Source organism: Schistocerca piceifrons, chromosome 2 (assembly GCF_021461385.2).
Source record: "Schistocerca piceifrons isolate TAMUIC-IGC-003096 chromosome 2, iqSchPice1.1, whole genome shotgun sequence".
Classification (NCBI taxonomy): Eukaryota; Metazoa; Arthropoda; class Insecta; order Orthoptera; family Acrididae; genus Schistocerca; species Schistocerca piceifrons.
The window spans coordinates 1046752313-1046766064 of record NC_060139.1 but is presented as its reverse complement, the minus strand read 5'-3'; the positions used below and the strand labels follow the sequence as shown (position 1 = coordinate 1046766064).

The 13752-nt window shown below is 44.3% G+C and overlaps 1 pseudogene; it reads left to right on the top strand.

The window, feature by feature from the left end:
• The first annotated feature begins 725 nt into the window (after positions 1-725).
• LOC124778819 lies at positions 726-843 on the top strand (annotated as a pseudogene).
• Positions 844-13752: the final 12909 nt, after the last annotated feature.

Sequence of the window (13752 nt, the reverse complement as noted above, 5' to 3'; positions counted from 1 at the left end):
CTTGCTTAGGGTAGATGTAGCTCTAGTAGCAGATGTAGATTAATGAAACTCTGTTTCTGTTCCAATAAGAACATACTGGATTAGTGGATGGTTAGTAATTGCATGGTTATATTTGGTTTCGTAGACTGACTGCACATTCGGAGCCTGTTTCAACTGAAATACATCTGATCTTGACTGACTTCTGAAGATGAAATAGAAGTTTCGAAATGTATTATGGAAATAAAAAACTAAGACCTATATTCTACTAAAAGCACAACCTATCTGTGTATTTCGTCCATGGGATGCAAGGACCCTTGCATCGCCCGTGTAATATCACGTATTATAGAACGTGAATATTATTTCAATCTTTTTAAAAAGACGACTGAGCGTCTTCAAATAAGGGACTATCTACAGTTAAATAACTGAATTTCCTACAAGCCTTATTATCCAACCTCATCTCACCTACCAGATCAAAGCTTCAGCTTGCAATAGGCTTATCCTCTTTCCTTTGAAACACGCCCGTCACTTGTCTGGCTGACTTGATTCATGTCGTGGTAATTTCCCCCAACCAGATAGAAAAAAAATGAGCATGGAACTCAACAATGAGAGAAAGAATTGCGAGACAGCGATAAATATCGCCTTTCACCATCCCACTGTCCTTCTGTCCTTGTGGTTTGGATACAGCTCCAAGTGAGGAAATAATGTGAGTAACCTTATAAAGGGGGGGAGGGGGTTCTTGCTTATACGCCAACGGCCTTGCCGTAGTGGTAACACCAGTTCCCGACAGATCACCGAAGATAAGCACTGTCGGGCTGGGCTAGCACTTGGGTGGGTGACCATCCGGTCTGCCGAGTGCTGTTGGCAAGCGGGGTGCACTCAGCCCTGGTGAGGCAAAACTGAGGAGCTACTTGATTGAGAAGTAGCAGCTCCGGTCTCGTAAACCGACATACGGCCGGGAAAGCGGTGTGCTGACCACATGCCCCTCCATATCCGCATCCAGTTACGCCTGTGGACTGAGGCCAGTCGGTACCTCTGGGCCTTCATGGCCTCTTCGTACGGAGTCTTGCTTTTCCGCAGTCCAGTCAGATTAACGTGACCACCTGGTAAAAGCCTGAATAACCACCTCTTGCAACACGAACCACTGCGAGACGTGCAGGAAAGGAGTCAGTGAGGTTCTCGAAGGTGCTGGCGGGGATGTGAGGCCAAGGCGACTCCAGTGCCATGGCCAGCTACGTTAGGTTTCTTGGTTGGGGATCGGCCAGATAGAGGTGGTCCCACAGATTCTCAATTTGGTTTGAATCGGGGAGGTTGGTGTCCAAAGAGTCCAGTGAACTCATCCTGATACTCTCCGAACCAGTATGTAAGCTGTGAGCTGTATGACACGTTGCATTGTCCTGCTGGTAGATGCCATCATGCCGAGGCAAAACAAACTGCATCGTGGGATGAACATGTTCCCCAAAGACAGATTCATACTTGTGTTGATCCACTGTGCCATGAAAACATTCCGCACGCCGGAATGCTCCATCCTCCTCCCAGGACCATTTCGACGACTGTAGCGGGTTGTTTGCTTTCGGACGCTTCAGGCTCTGCACGCCAACTACCAACTGTAAGATGGGGCAGAAGAGATGATTCATCTGAAAAGGTCACCTGTCGTCACTTCGTATACTTCCAGTTGCGGTACTGGAGTGCAGATTCCATCCTTTGTCTTCGATGAATAGCAGTCAGCATGGGTGCATGAACCACGTGCCCACTGTGGAGGTCCATAGGCGGAAACTTTCGCTCGTTGAGGAGACACTGTTGGTAGCTCCTTGGTTCATCCGGGCACTTAGTTTCTCAATAGTTGCACTTCTATTCGCCCATATTCCCATAGCCGTTGTTCACCCCTCTCATCAATGGCCTGTGGTACACCACAGTTGCCTCGACGCTGGTTTTGGATGGCACTATTTAGCAATGCATAGTATACTTTAACGACGACGGCATGCGAACAGTTTACAAACTTAGCCATTTCAGAAACGCTTCCACCCTTGACCCGAAAGCCAGTGATCATGGGCTTTTCGATGTAAGGTAATTTGCTCCGTTTCCGCATTACGACAGCGACTGCATCCAGCCGCCGTCTGTGGCCGAGCGGTTCTAGGCGCTTCAGTCCGGAACCGCGCTGCTGCTACGGTCACGGGTTCGAATCCTGCCTCGGACATAGACGTGTGCGATGCCCTTAGGTTGGTTAGGTTCAAGTAGTTCTAAGTCTAGGGGACTGATGACCTCAGATGTTAAGTTCCATAATGCTTAGAGCCATTTGAACCATTCCACTGCATCCGCCCGACACTCTTCACATAACCTCCACTGCTAGTGCTGCCACCTGTCGTCTGTGACTGGTTATTCTACGTTGACGTCGAACATTGGTAGTGGTAACATTAAAGTGACTGGTTCGTGCATCTAAATCCCTGAAGTCTGGTGCGACGTGAGGAGTGATCCAGGCCCCACACGGCATGATGAACTCGGCAGCTGCGGAAAGGACCTCCCAGCACACGATTATTCGAAAAGTTGGCCTAATTATTTTAATTTATATTCTTAAAGTATAAATTGTTGTGAGCGCTCTATGCACGTTTGGAAACAGGAAGTTTTAAATTTACAGCACATATTATAAACAATGGAAGTACACTGGTCCGTACTTCATCCTTTGAAGAGGCATCCAGCTTGTTGAAATTGTTTAAACCAACGACTCATAATTTTGCACTTTACCCATCTTCAGCAACTTTAGTCGTATATATTGGAATAATGAGTAACCAGTTGCATAAAAGAAATTTAATTGCCGGCCGCTGTGACCGAGCGGTTCTAGGCGCTTCAGCCCGGAACCACGCTGCTGCTACGGTCGCAGGTTCGAATCTGCCTCGGGCATGGCTGTGTGTGATGTCCTTAGGTTAGTTAGGTTTAAGTTGTTCTAAATCTAGGGGACTAATGACCTCGGATGTTAAGTCCCATAGTGCTTGGAGCCATTTCAATTTTTGAAATTTAGTTTTTTTACTAGTTTCGGGCCTTTAGTGCCCTTCTTCAGAAGTTTATGCCTATCGCATTAGTTGCGAGTGTCAGTAATAACGTGCATGCTGCAAAATGCCATGGTCCTAAAAATTACATGCAGGAGCAATAAGTTCGAGGGTTGACTGAAAAGTAATGTCTCCACCTTAGTAACTCTTCAACAGTTGGCAGCATTGGTATGCGGCAGGTACCGGGTTGTTCCGTAGCAGCCGGCCGCTGTGGCCGTGCGGTTCTAGGCGCTTCAGTCTGGAACCGCGTGACCGCTACGGTCGCAGGTTCGAATCCTGCCTCGGGCGTGGATGTGTGTGATGTTTTTAGGTTAGTTAGGCTTAAGTAGTTCTAAGGTCTAGGGGACTGATGACCACAAATGTTAAGTCCCATAGTGCTCAGAGCCATTTGAACCATTTGTTCCGTAGCATCTGCTCCAGAGCTCCAGTTGGCGGGAAGCCTTCGTATAGAACCTTGCGGAGACGGTCGGTCAATGCGATTTAAGCAACGTGCGGTCATTGAATTCTTGACAGCAGAAGGTGTCACCCCAAAGAAGATTCATCAGAGAATGAAAGCCGTTTATGGTGACTGTGTTGATGTGAGTACTGTGCGTCGTTGGGCGAGTAATTTTCCAGGGACTCCTCTCGCGTTACGAGAATGAAGGTGACGCCTCTCTCCATTCAATTGTGACAGGAGACTAAATGGGGGTACACCATGACTACCCGGAGACGAAATTTCAGTCTATGGAATATCGACACAAAGACTCGCCCCAGGAAAAGAAATTCAAGACGCAGCCCTCAGCCGGAAAAACCATGGCCACAGTGTTCTGGGACGCAGATGGTGTTATCCATGTTGATTTCCTCGATCGTGGAACAACAGTAAATTCAGAGCGTTAGATCACGACGCTGCCAACTCTGAAACGACTGCTAACAAGGAACCGAAAGGAAAAGGGAAATGTTTTTCTGCAGCATGACAATGCCAAATCACACACTCCACGTGCCACCACAGCAGAACTTCAGAGTCCGAATCTCACCACTGTACGGCATCCTCCATACAGTCCGCACTTAACACTGTCTGACTTCCAGCTGTTCCCGATAACGAAAGACGATCTGTGGGGACATCATTATGCTTCTGATGAAGACGTTGAGACAACTGTGAGATTGTGGTTGCGGAATCAGTGTGTCGACTTCTTCGATGACGGCTTCAGAAAACTTGTTCATCGTTGGCAGAAATGTATCCATTTGACTGGTAATTATGTGGAAAAGTGAATATTGGTAATTAGACATCACATTCTAAGGATTATTTCTGCGTTTGATTTATTAAAATGTTCCCATCCAAATCCATTTAACGCAAATGGAGGCATTACTTTTCATTCAACCCTCGTAATACAATACTGAATCCATTAATATAAAAAGAGCACTTAGATGCCTACATGTAGTTCACAATGGGTCTGTGTGCTTTTCCTAGTTGGTTGTTCACCGCTGAGTCAGAGACGACATACCATCTGCACTGTAACTGCCTACTCACTTATAAACGTAGGCTTCCGCGGCCATTGTCACAGTCAATGAAATTCTTCCGGGTCTGTGACTACAGTGTCAGTGTGTATAACATCCGATGTTTCTGGCACTATTGCAAGTGGCCTTCCTCAGCTGATTTTTTTATGCAAACTATTGAATGTGAAAAGTTCGGTTCTTATATACTGCTGGAAGAGGCTGTTGTCAAACTCTGTCAGGCTGTTGAGGATGCGGAGGACAGTGTTTTCACTATTTATTTTCCTTGGTGGAAATAGACGTTCTTGATTCGTGCTTGCTTGTTCTCAACTCATGTACATAGGCGCGCGGGACAAAAACAGCGGCCGCAGGTGCACGCCTCAACCGGTACCACAACTGCTGCCAGTTTGCCATTCACCTGTTTCCACCAGTAGCAAGCAATAAAGGAAACACTAATCAAGAACGTCTATTTACATGAATGAAAAAAAATAATGAAAACACCAATAAAGGGCGTCTGACACCCCTCCTCCTCATCCTCAATGGCCTATCAGAGTTCGATAACAACCTTTTCCCGCAGTATACAGGGTATTTCCGTAAGAGCGCATAAAAATGTAGAGGTAGGGATGTAAACGTGGAAGCATGCGGGTACTGTGGAAACGTCTAGTATCTGGCCTGCAGAGTGCTGCACTCTAGTGGGGCAACCAGAAATTGTTGCAATAGTTCCTATTTGTCTCGGTAGAGTCAGTTGAGCAACACACCCCGTGACAGTGATGTAATTTACGTTCTCGTATATTCTAAACCTTTTTCGAGGTAAGTTGTGGTATTATATTTATCTACATACTTTGTAGTTATCTTTCTTTGTGTCTGATAGCTTATAAATGCAGATGCATAAAAGGTTTTGGCAGTCCTTTGTCAACCTTAAATGGATAGTTGCTTAATGTAACCTACCGAAATTTAAAATGGCCATTGTGTAGGTAATGTGGAAGCGTACATACAATGGCATTATGAAAACGCTTCCACAATACCAACATCAAAGACATTACGTATAATACGTTCTGTTTCTAGATGCCACAAAAACTAACTTATCGGAAACCAAGAGTTATTGTGAAGAAGTGGGATGCTGAAAACATGATTAAGTCTATAATAGCCTTAAGGGAAAAGCAAATGTGGTTGAGAAGAACAGTAAAAGCTTTCAGTGTACCTCAGGTTTCTGCATAGTGATATGTCACCTGAAGAATGTGTTTCTTTGAGACTTGGACGTAAGCCTTTAGTACCTTATGCTATTGAGAAACAGTTGGTACAGTATCTCATTGAAATGGATAATCGCTTCTATGGCCTTACCAGATTAGATGTCAAGAGAATGGCATATCAGCTAGCGGAAAGAAATAATATTAATCATACTTCAAATGCTGCAGGTAGAGCTTGGTCTTCTTAGACGACTCAGAAATAAATTCACAATTCACAAACCTATGGGAACCTCATTCTCGAGAGCAAACGGGTTCAACAAAGATGCTGCAGACAAGTTTTTTGACATTTTGCAAGCTGAGTACAGTAAACACTCCTATAGTGCTAATCGTGTGTACAATGTGGACGAGACTGGGCTCTCTGTCGACCAGAGCACAATACCACATATAATTGGATTGAAGTCAAGTAGGTGCCCTCACATCAGCAGACTGGGGATCCCTGTTGACTGTCATATGCTGTATGAGTGCTGGCGGTACTTTCATACCACCAATGATGATCTTCCCCAGGAAGAATTGGACTGATACTCTACTGAATGGAGCACCACCATGTGACAGGACTGTTTTTGCAGAAATCGACTTTATAGCTGCCACGTCAGCTTTAGATGAGACCAGAAGTCTGAGGGGAACTTATGAGAATGCAGCATCTCCAGGTGGAAGTAATGACCTCAGAGAAGAAGACACCCAGAACGCATTCAGACCTGATGCAACTGACAGCCCAATTGAAGATGGCCAAAGAGAAAGGAGATGGTCAACATCGTTGTCAAATACCTCATCAAACGCGTGTATATCTCCACAAGATATCATGCCAATCCCTCCTCTAAAGAGGTAGGTTTGCAACAGAGGTCGTAAGCCAGGTTCATCAGCTGTTTTGACATCTTTGTCTTATAAAACATGCCTTGAAGACTCCTTACTGAAGGTTAAACAGAAGCTTCCTAAGGCACCTGCCAAAAGCAAGAAAAAACGTGAAGCTCCTCCTAGAAAACAGTGCAATAAACGGCTTAAGTTATCTGAGGATTCAGATGAAGAGCCCAATGCACCAACTGTCTCTTCAGGCGAGTCAGATTTTGATCCCCCAGTTGGGGGAAAAAAAACCTTCTGAAGAAGATGCCATTTGTATTTTTTGTGGAGGCGCATTTTGCAAAGACGTTCGGGGAGAATTGTGGATTAACTGTGTAGTGTATGAGGAGTGGAGTCATACTTTGTGTGCTTGAAATGAAGGAGATATTCACATATGCGATTTTTGCAAGTGAACTTCGCTTATGAAGCATTTTTATATTACAGTTGCGTTTAAAAATATTTTTGTGTAGTTTAAATTTAATATAAAATAAAATAGTTTCCAACATTTTTTATAGTTTTCGTTTGAGGTAGTCAGTTTCACACAATTTTAAGGCGTTTCCACATTACCTGCACTTCTTGAAAAATTAATGAGTTGTTAATTTTTAACATATTTAGTTTTTGTGTTTCATAATATTACATTCATTGCTAAAACATTATGAATTAGCTTTGGCTAATTTTTGAAGCTGAAAGAGAAGTAAACATTTCTTTTATACAGCAAAAACATACTGGGTTTCCACATTTACACCCCTACCTCTAACAGGTCATAGAGAATGCTCCACCGTAAAATTTGAGATAGTGGTCCTGCGGTCGGATAAGCCAGCTTAGGGTGAGATGGAAAGAAACTTGTTACCGCTTTGTCTAGCATTACTGTTTTCCAGCTTATTTACAACTAACGTGCCTACAAGTTTACATGTTCTGTGCTGTTTATTTACACGCACATTCTTTACTTCCTGCAAGGAAACAAGGAGGACGAGCCTGGTTATCAGGAAATGAAGATGCAAGTTTTGTTTACCTTACTTGTCCATAAGATGGCTCTGTTGTATAGTATTTACATTGCCCATGACAGAACGTGCTATGAATTAACGACAGACTCATTCACTAGTCAGTTCTATTCAGAGGCGTACAGTACAATACGATGTAGCAGTACCGGAACAGTTATTTACTGGTTGATGGATTGTAGGGGAGGCCCTATTCCATGGCCTGCGAGGTCACCTGAACTCAATCTCCTTGATTATTTCCTATGGAGATATCTAAAGTCATTTGTGTATGAGACACCAGTGGATACAGAGATGGAATTAGTTGCCAGAATGGTAGTTGCCTGTTACGTGATTCGAAACACATCAGTGATATTTGTCAGGACTCTTGTTCGCCGATGTCGTGCTTGCGTTGAGGTTGATGGCCGTCAGTTTCAGTACATATTGTAAGATACAGTACAAATGGCACGTTCATTCTGTCAATGATGGTATTTGCAGTTACCTAATGCAAATAAAAAAGGACACAGTAATGTGATTTTATTCCTATATCTCCTTTAGTTGGCTTCCACCAGGTTCCCTACCTCAAATTGTTCAGTGGAGCATCCTCCATGCCCCGTTAAATTTTTGCTCGCTCTTACAGAAACACACTGTATGAGAACCAAATGTTTCTCATTCAGCACTTAGAAGAAAAAAGAAAAGAAAACCTTGTTCTGGATTAGCCATCTTACTGCTGCCGCGAACTGGCTGGCTGTTATGGTGGGGTACACGTAGGAAGGTGTCAGCGTGATGCGTTGTGTGCAGAGTGACACAGGGGGAAAACTTTGCGATGGTGCCAGTGTGTTTTGTCTGTGACCGACGCCTCACAATCCAGCCGTTGTCTACACCGGTAACAGGCTGTGCACCTGGCCACTGTATCGGCTTCTTATACTGTCTAGCAAAATCTATATGCTCGGAAAAACAGTCGCCGTCGCTTCGTAACATAATACCAGGTGTCCATAATTAAAGATCAAGTTCGAAAACGCTGAAGGAAAAGAACAACCAATTAGAATGTCAAATCTGAACAGCATATCATGGACGCAAGAGGAACGTGATGGAAAAAAATAACGAAAATTTTACCAATATATGGCACAGGAAGTGGCTTATCGTAAATGCGGTCGGCTACAAATGACACATGAAACGCAATACGACAACTATAGTTTGAGTCGTACATTACACCGCCCGTACTGTTCAACGTCCATGACTCTATATATAAGTTCAAAAGTCAACATTTATAGCAATGTTAGGCAAGTCGTACCACAAAGGATGAGAAAAATCGGTTTTCAATTGTCCTGAGGCCAAAAGCCGCATAGAAAGAAAAATGACCTCGGTTTTTAACAATCCTAAGACCAAAAATCGCTTAAAAACAACATGACATCGGTTTTTAGTTGTCCTGGGGTAAAAAAAAAAAAAAACGCACAAGATGCAGTATGTCACAGGTTCTCATTGCCGTGAGACGGGAGCAAGACGTGATTAATATGCTGTCCGTCGTTTTCTGCCACAAGTCAAAATCGAGAAACAGCATGTTTCAAAACATATAGGAGAGTCTCGAGAATCATGTTCAGTATGCGCTGCGTAATGCGCACCTTCAGTTCACTTACGTGCGTGATAATTGGAGCACTGAACACAGCATCTTTCAGATAACCCTACAGCCAGGGGTAACACGGATTAATATCAGGTGATCTGGAAGGCCAGGCTGTAGGGAAATAACGGCTGATAATTCCAGCATTTCCGAAATGCCTCTACAGCAACCGCTTCACTGGCTGTGCAATATGCAGAGGAACGCCATCTTGCATAAAAGTGATCCTACTTACACATTCACACTGCTGAAGTGTTGTAATGACGTGGGTGCGCAAAATACTCTCATAGAGCATTTACCAGTGACGATACAGGTTAGAAGACCCGCAGGACTCATCTCCTCGATAAATACGGCCCTACGATAAACGTTGCTGTTTACCCGCACCACACAATCACCTTTCCAGAATGAAATGGTACCGCTTCATGTGCGTGTGGATCTTCCGCTGCGTCAAAAAAAATGTATACACACTTTGAAGCGTCATAGAAAATTTATTTCCCATTCTACAATGTTAAATTTCTGGAAATGGAAAGCTTAAAGTCCAATTGGGAAAATAAATGTATTTTGCAAATGTGATTAATGTTCAAACTGGTGGCCTTCAGTATCAACACATTTCTGAGTACGAGTCACCACTGATTCCGTACATCGTACCAAGGTGTCCAATGAGATTTCTGCGCACACCAACTCAATCTCATTCCAAAGTGTGTCCAGGTTACGTGGTTTACGTTTGTACATCTCATCTTTTACTGTACCCCATAAGAAGAAATCCAGCGGCGTGAGGTCTGGAGAGCGTGCAGGAAACTCGATTGGTCCTCTGCGTCCTATCCACTGGCCTGCCACATTGTGATCCAGGTATGCTCATACGTCCCTATGACAGTGCGACGGGGTGCCATATCGTTGGAAATAAAACTCATCATCACCGTATAATGCGCGAATGGCAGGGAATATGGATTCACAAGCATTGTTAGCTAAGTTTCTCCAGTAACAGTACCTTCAAAGCGGAAAGGCCCAATGAGTCTCCCTGCAGACAAACCACACCACACATTTACACCAGGCAAATTCACAGCCTTTTCAACTGTATTGTGAGGATTATCTTCAGCCCAGTACACACAATTGTGCCTAATGACAGTTTCATTGAGTTTGAATTGGGCTTCATCCGACAAAATTATGCTACCCATAAATCCCAGTTCACCATCTCCTGAACCCATTCACAAAATTCCAACCTTCGATCTGGATCGTCGTCACTTAGCTGTTGCACCAGCCATGGAATGTACACACGAAACTTGCCTTTCTTCAGGATGCGTAGCACACTACTAGCACTTACATTCCTCTCACGTGCCACTTGCCTTGAAGATTTTTGAGGCGAACACTGAAACAGTTCCAAGACCGCAGTTGTGGAATCATCACTTGTAGCTGTACGAGGTCGCCCTGATCGACCTTTATGCACATCACACACTGTTCCACGAATTTCGAATTTGTCTCGTAGACGTGTAATTGTTAACTTTGAAGGTGGTTCTGTACCATACTCACTTCTCCACTGTCTTCTAACCGCAGCTACATTCTCAAACTTCCAGTACCACTTAATTATCTGCTTCCGCCCTTCAAAGTTCAAACGCACGTCCGCCATGTTGCAGTTACTTCCTTGCCACTGCTGCCACCTGTTGAAGAAACAAAACATTACTTTCTCACAGATATTTAACCTTGTAGAGCGGAAAATAAATTTTCTATGACTTTGAACAAGTCTGTATACATTTTTTTGACACACCCTGTACATTCTGCAATTCTGCGTACTGACATGTCCTTGGAGATGGAAATGGGCTTCGTCTGTCCACACAGTATTCCATGACCATTCGTTGTTCACTTCTATGTGAGCAAGAAATTCCAGAGAGTATGTTTGTCTTATAAGCTGGTCAACAGGAAGCGGTTTCTGAACATGGGTCATTTTGTATGGATAGCAATACAGGATGTTTCGTAGGATTTTATGCATCGTGTTTGCTGGCGTGTCCAAGTTCGGGCAATTCCCCATGACTACATGTTTGCGCACTGCCGCTCGACCCTGCTGCAGTGCTGTGGCCACGTCTTCGACAGACATCCGTGGCAGAGAGGGAGACTGGCCCTCGCAAGTAGCTAAGGAGTCCTGCAATCAAGTGATTTACAAACAAAAAGTGTAGAGCATAAATTTTAATTTGGTCGATTTTAAATGAGTATGCGGGGTGTGGGCGAAGCAAGTATCAGTAACGAAAGGAGTGGTGCAGATGAATCGTGTTTTGTAACGTGTGTACCCCCAATATGGATAGTTAGCATTCTTTTCCGAAAAGGAGTTGTTGGTAGCATTCAGGATGCAGTGAGAATTGCTTCATCGTCGTATAGAAAACAGTTGTTAGAAATAATCAGTTGCAATTGTCTCACTGATCGACAATTCATGGTAAAAAAAAGTACAAAAGGAAAGCATCGTTTATCTTTCGTCATTTTAGAAACGGAAATGTTCAAAGAAATTGGTTTTTCAGTCTAAAGTTTATTTACGCCTTATTCTGATGTAGGCGGTGGTTAGGGGGGGGGGGGCGGGGGAGGTGTGGAAGAGGAGGAGGTACTGGCTTATGTATGACTGAACTCTGGAGTAATGGTCTCAGAAAGGTTGGGAACCACTGCACTAGCGGCCGAGGGTTGCAACTTGAGTCAGCGAAGCAACAAGATCACTGAGTAATGTGCATGACATGTAATACCTCAATCGATATTCAGAACAAAATTAAAAATTCAGAAGCCCTCATAGGCCACAGATACCAGCCTGGAATTCTCCGTCCTCAGATGTCAATCCCTCAAAGGCTCCACTTCAGAAGACCGTACGCACCCACGTGTTCGTCTACACGTGCACGTTTCATTCGCAGCAGTCTGCGCGAGTGTCGTGGAGTGGCTCGCGTAATTGCCTCGGAAGAACCGGCTGGCTGGTTGCGACATTCGGAGAAGTGAGTTTGCAAATTCGCGTGTCCGCTAACCTTGTTTTACTCTGCAGCTGCACACAAGGGCTCCCCAAATTAACGAGTAACTTCTTGCTACATGGGCAGCAGCGTAACGAAACGAGACTCAACCATTATATTTTCTCCAAATCTTCATTTCGCTGCACCGGAAACGGGCAGACAACTTTATGTCCAGTGGAGAACTCGTAAGGATTGTGAGATTAACCTCTATATTTTACTTTTCAAAATTCCCTGTGATGGAAAACACATCGACATTATGAGTAGCGAGTCTATCAAACTGAGTAATGAGTTCCCATGAATACTGTGTAGTTACAACTCATCTTTGCCCCTTGTTTTTTCGTCTAAACACGAGTCGCCGTAAATTTTGCATCTCCTCACGAAAACTTACAGTTTTTAAAGGTACAGGACACTAGTCTCTTAGTAAAGCAATCCTTGAAGATACACAACCTGCAGGTTGCGCTGTTGTATTTGACCATGCACGGCACCTGTGCACTTCAATACGTCGCAAGTGTCAGTCCTGATGAGAACAGTGTCCTGTTTAATTGTGAGCGCAATATGTCGGAGCTAAGTTGTTTTTATTCGACTTATAACACCTTTTCAAGATACCATTCGTCCCTTTCAACTGATCTTCCAAGTGTTTCACCGTTTCTGTTAGATTAACGGTCTCATCAGAAAAACTCAAAGCTTTAATTTTTCTTTCTGAACTTCAGTACTTTTTCTAAATTTTTCCTTGGCTTGCGATACTGTTCGCTCGATGTACAGGTTGAATAACATTGGCGATAAACTACAAAAAATGGCTCTGAGGACTATGGACTTAACTTCTGAGGTCATCAGTCTCCTAGAACTTAGAACTACTTAAACCTAAGTAACCTAAGGACACCACACACATCCATGCCCGAGGTAGGATTCGAACCTGCGACCGTAGCGGTCGCGCGGTTCCAGACTGTAGCGCCTAGAACCGCTCGGCCACCCCGGCCGGCGATAGACTGCAACCGTGTGAATTACAACTGGAGAAAATTTACCCTACCGCTCCCCTTTCCTGCCCCACGAGCCTTATACACGGTCTTATAGACGACGCCGACATGCAATAACCAGTCACAGACGGCAGGTGTCAACATTAGCAGTGCAGGGCACATACAGCGTGTCGGAGGGATGCGGAAAATCGTGCTGTCGTTGTCGTGATGTGGAAACGGAGCGATTTATCTGATGTCCAAAAGGGCATGACCATTGGCTTTCGAGCTAAGGATGGAGCATTTCTTAAAGGGCTAAGTTCGTGTACCGTGCATGGCAAAATGGCGTTATCCAAAACTTGCACCGAGGCAACTGTAGTGCACCACGGGTCATAGATGTCAGATATGAATGATGACTGCGATGATGTGTACGGGCGAATAGACGTGCAACTGTTGAGCAACTGATCGCCCGTGTGAACCAAGGGCCTATTAACAGTGTCTCCGTGGTTAATGTTCATTGTGCATGTCAAAATCGCGCTATCCAGAACCGGCGTCAAGTTAACTATGGTCTACCTCGGGCCCTAGATGACAGGGTGAACAACGGATGTGACGATCTACATCTGCATCTACATTTATACTGCGCAAGCCACCCAACGGTGTGTGGCAGAAG